The 5,492-nt window shown below is 41.6% G+C and overlaps 1 pseudogene across 1 annotated transcript; it reads right to left on the bottom strand.

Annotated features, from left to right (window-relative positions):
- Positions 1–4,297: 4,297 nt before the first annotated feature.
- On the bottom strand, positions 4,298–4,623 carry LOC309841422 (small nuclear ribonucleoprotein E pseudogene; annotated as a pseudogene). The gene has a single exon. The product of its transcript is annotated as a small nuclear ribonucleoprotein E pseudogene (transcript).
- Positions 4,624–5,492: the final 869 nt, after the last annotated feature.

Raw genomic sequence — 5,492 nt, 5'->3', positions numbered from 1 at the left:
AAGATAAAATTTTGGGATGCCTGGGTAGCTCAGTTGATTAAGCTCTGCCTTCAGCTCAGGTCATGATCCCAGGGTCCTGCATCCGGCTCCTTGCTCAGTGGGGAGCCTGCTTCTCTCTCTGCCTCTGCCTATAACTCTGCCTGCTTATGCGCCCTCTCTCGCTCTCTCTCTCTCTCTCTCTGACAAAATCTTTTTTAAAAAATAGATAATTTTTTTTAATTAGATAAAATTGAGGCACCTGGTAGCTCAGTCAGTTGAGTAGTCAACTTGTGATTTCAGCTCAGGTCATGATTTTTTTTTTTTTTTAATTTTAAATTTAATTTTTAAAGATTTTTTTTTTTAAAAGATTTTTATTTATTTATTTGAGAGAGAGACAGTGAGAGAAAGCATGAGCGAGGAGAAGGTCAGAGAGAGAAGCAGAGCTGGGAGCCCAATGTGGGACTCGATCCCGGGACTCCAGGATCATGACCTGAGCCGAAGGCAGTCGTCCAACCAACTGAGCCACCCAGGCATCCCAAAAAAAATTTTTTTTAATGTGACAGGCAGAGATCACAAGTAGGTGGGCGTGGGGGGTGGCAGTGGGGAGGGTAGGGCAAGGAGCAGGCTCCCTGATGAGCAGAAAGCCCCATGTGGGGCTCCATCCCAGGACCCTGAGATCATGACCTGGGCCCAAGGAAGAGGCTTAACCCACTGAGCCACCTAGGCATCCCAACTCAGGTTATGATTGCAGAGTCATGGGATTAAATCCTGAGTTGGGCTCCACACTCAGCATGGAGTCTGCTTGTCCCTTTCCCTTTGCTCCTCCCTGCCACTCATGCTCTCTCATTCTCAAATAAAATCTTTTTTTAAAAATAGATAAAATATAAATTTAACCCCTTGGTTACACTATACCATATTAGTCATTACAGATTTATAGAGCCTTTCTTCCTCTTTCTGGGTCAGTATGACAAATTATCCACGTTGTATAAGTTTTCAAGTTTATTGAAACAAAATTCTTCATATTCTCTTGTTATCTCTTTAATCTCCATCAATTCTAACTTCTCATTCTTAATTTTGTTTGCACTGTTTTTTTTCTTTGCTCGGTCCTCAAAGATTTAATTTTCAACTTCACGAATTTTTGCTCTTTATCTTGATCTCCCTTCTTCCATTCACCTTTTCTTTCTAAGATTTTATTTATTTATTTTACACAGAGAGAGGCAGGCAGAGAGTGTGGGAAGCAGGCTCCCTGCTGAGCAGAGAGACTGATGTGGGGCTCAATCCCAGGACCCTGGGATCATGACCTGAGCAGAAGGTACATAAGCCTAACCCTCTGAGCCACCCAGATGCCCTTCCGTTCACTTTTAATCTGATTTTTCTAACTTCATAATTTGGACATCTATCTCATCAATGTTGCTTCAGTTGACCAGAGTCAGTTTCTCTTATAACGAAAGAAACCTCATTGGTAAAATTACTTTAATCATTGTCACCTATTACAGAGATTATTTCGCTTACTACTACAGTGTAATAAATTACCCCAAAATGTAGTGATTTAAAATAGCAGCAATCATGTGGTGCCTGGCAGGCTCAGTCAGTGAAGCATCTGACTCTTGATCTCGGGGGTTGTGAGTTTGAGCTGCACATTGGGTGTAGAGATTATTAAAAATAAAATCTGTAAAAAATAAAATAAAAGTAAAATAGCAGCAATCATGTTATCCTCTCTGCTGACTTCTATGAGTCAGAAATTTGGGGAGCCCCTGGTTGGACATTTATGGCTCAGAGTCTCAACACTGACAATCAGACAGTAGGCAGAGCCAGAACAGCAGGGGGCTGGAGCAGCTAAGGGCTGGACCAACCTTTCTCTCTCCAGTAACTGCAGAGCTTTTCTACACTGTCTCTATATATGGGGTACTCTGGAGTCCCTCACAGCTTGTTGGCCTCAGGGCAGTCAGGCTACCTACAACATAGTAGGCCAGGGCTCCTGTGCAAGCATTCCAGGGAATTAGGCAGAAGTTGTCTCACTTTTTCCTGACCAAGCTTCCGAAGTCAGGCAACATCAATTTCACTGCATTATTGGTTTGTAGCAAGGGAGTTAAAAGCATACCCAGACTGGAAGATAGGGCACATAGATCTCAATCTCTTCTGAAGAGGAACATCAAGGTCATATTTTGGATAGCATGTGAGATGGAATATATTGTTGCAGCTACCATTGTTAAAATAGAATAACACATGTACACAGTCCATCTTGATCTGAATACCACATTGCAGCATCAAAAACTTAAGATATACTTCTCTGGGTAAGCATTTTCATCCCCTCTACCTGGCCACATTTTCTAAGTGTTGATGTAAGGGGAAAGATTGAGCCAGAGAAAGGAATGAGAGAACAAGTGGGTAGGGAAAGGCCCCCACTCCACAGGATTGTTCCAGTCCATTGTTTCATTCTCTGTGCAGCTGAATGTCAATAGAATAACATTCCAAATACAGACCCAGTCTCTTGTCTATTCTAAGTCCTTTATTGTCCACCATCAATAGTATTTTATAGCTTTGGAATGGGACTACTCCCTCAGGGGAGAATCTAATAGGAGAAAGGGTTATGTCTACATGTAATGAATGCAACCTATACAACTTAACATGGAAAGCCTGGTTGAATTTAAGTCCTCCACTGATTTAATAACATACTAAACAGAAATTTGGAGGAAAAATAAGAATGGAAATAAGGGGGAAAAAGTTGCATGGCTGTTCAACAAACTAAATTGCTATAAGAAATGTTTGAGTATTGAATATTAATTATCTTCAATACTCTTTATCACAGTTTGAAAAAGAAACCCAAAGCATCAAATACAAAGAGCTAGCCCTAACAATAGGGCATGCTATCCCACTAAAGGAACAACACATCTTGCTGACTTTCTCACTCATCTTCCCATCTGATCTTCCTACTTCTGAAAACTTGTCTAACTGAGAATCCCTCCCAGCAGTGGACTCTGTCCTAATGTGACCCCCATTAACTGAACAGTCTCCTAAGTTCTCTATCTCAATTTATCAGCAACATTCAGAGGGCACTGAGAGACTTGGGTGTCTCCCTTTCATCTAGACCAGTGGTTCTCAAAGTGTATAGTCACTGATCACCGCAGCAACACTACCTAGGAACTTGTTTGAATGTAATTTCTTGAGCTCCACCGAGGTCTAATGAATCAGAAACTCTGCAGGTGACGCCAGCAATTTCTGTTTTAACAAACCATCCAGGTGATGCTGATGCACTCAAGTTTGAAAACACTGCTTATGGAGCCAGTAGCATCCATCAACAGAGAATTGATCAGTCCTGTATTTCAGAGCTGTAGGGCCATGGGACTAAGTGTATAAGGCCAGTGGCTGTCTCCTTTCAGATTCTTTGCACCATGCTCCCAAGTGAGCAGGATTTGTGCCCTGTAATGTGTATATAATATGACAGGATATAATACAGCTGGGTAGGATTCTATATGCAAAACCCACATTGCATGCACTTTTGATTTCAGTTCTTTCTACAGACCTGGATGACTTTCTGTCCACAGACTCTAGGAGTAAACTGCTAGTCTCATGAATTGGTATGCTTACTACTAGCAAGTCTTTACTAATTACGTACAGATTTATGTATCTATATTCTAGAAAGTAAATTTATTCCTAAGGCTTAGACACTTCTTTCTGACTGTGCAGGAAAAACAAAATGTCTTAATAGTGGTAACAATAGGATTGTTATTTAAACCATAGTCAATATACAGGACCATCTCCTACCTTCTAAATCCATATTAAAACTCATTCCTCCTCCTCATGATGCAGTTCTATAAAAGAAAATTAGAAAAAGTATACCTTACCATTTGCATCATAACCAAGAGACTGCATACTGATTTTTCATATGTCTGGATTCTGTTTTTTTTAAGCAATATGTTGGGATATCCAAAGACTTTACAATTTGTGACTAACATATTCAGCTTTGGTCTAGTAATGACCTTTTTTATTTTTTTTAATAAAAACAATCACAGAGCGTTTATTGTCCTCTGGTAATAACATAAAGGTAACCAAAACAATATGAACAGGGGCACCTGGGTGGCTCAGTGGATTAAGCCTCTGCCTTTGGCTTAGGTCATTGTCTCGATGTTCTGGAGTATAGCCCCGCATCGTGCTCTCTGCTCAATGGGGAGCTTGCTTCCCCCTCTCTCTATGCCTGCCACTCTGCCAACTTATGATCTCTCTCTCTCTCTGTGTCAAGTAAATAAATAATCTTTTTAAAAAATGCAAACAAATATTTTAGAACTACACTCCCAACAAAGGATATCTTAAAAAAAAAAAAAAAACTACATGGCCTTCTCAAGAATTTCTCACTTTATTGATCATTTCTAGCTAGAGACACTTTGGAGCAGGGTAATATTAACTCCTTTTAGTATGATCTGACCCAGTTGTTTTCTTGACTTTGTTTCAGAATGAATCTCTTCAACATCATCTAACATGAGGTTCATGTACTCATCAAGACCAATGATACAGCCCTCTATCCACATGTTCACTTGCTCATAAAGCCACACCTGAATTCGAGATCTATTCTGCAAGTCTCTGAAGATAAGGTTGATGGGCTAAATGATCACCTTCTGCACTTTTGGCCTGGCCATGGTACACCATGATGGAAGCTGACTTTGTAAAGATCTTTTTTTTTTTTTTTTTTTAATTTATTTGACAGAGAGAAATCACAAGTAGACGGAGAGGCAGGCAGAGAGAGAGAGAGGGAGGCAGGCTCCCTGCTGAGCAGAGAGCCCCATGAGGGACTCGATCCCAGGATCCTGAGAGCATGACCTGAGTCGAAGGCAGCGGCTTAACCCACTGAGCCACCCAGGCGCCCCTGTAAAGATCTTTTAGGTATGGATCTTCTCTCGGTCTTGGAAGAGAGGCCAAATGTAATTTTAGATTAAGCCAGGAGGCACATTGGCTTTTTTACTACCTCACTATTCAAAGTGTAGTCCTAGACGAGAAGCATTAGGATTACCTGGGAGCCAGAATCTCAAATCCCACCCTAGAGTTACTGAAGCAGAATCTGCCTGCTATCAAAAGTTCCAGGTGACCTATCTGCACAAAAAAGTTCAAGAAGCCCAGCAATGCTATACCCAGGAGACAGAGGCTTTGCAGCAGGAGTGTTCTCTGCAAGGAAGTGGTAGGCAGCCTTCTCAAGATGTCCCCCAGTGACCCTCGCCTCCTGTTATTCACTCCCTTGTGTAATCCCCTCCCCTTGAATGTGAACTGGACCTTGAATTGCTTCTAAAAATAGACTATGGCAGGGACCCCTGGGTGGCTCAGTCAGTTAAGCCTCTACCTTCAACTCACATCATGACCCCAGGGTCCTGGAATCAAGTCCCTCATGGGGCTCCCTGCTCAGCAGGGAGCCTGCTTCTCCCTCTCCCACTCCCCCTGCCTGTGTTCTTTCTCTCTGGCAAATAAATAAATAAAATCACGTTTGAGATGATGTTATATAAGACTGAGACATATCTTGCTCACAC

This window comes from Mustela nivalis (assembly GCF_964662115.1).
Source record: "Mustela nivalis genome assembly, chromosome: 1".
NCBI classification, from domain to species: Eukaryota; Metazoa; Chordata; class Mammalia; order Carnivora; family Mustelidae; genus Mustela; species Mustela nivalis.
The sequence above is the reverse complement of the archived record's forward strand: the minus strand, read 5'-3'. Positions and strand labels throughout refer to the sequence as shown.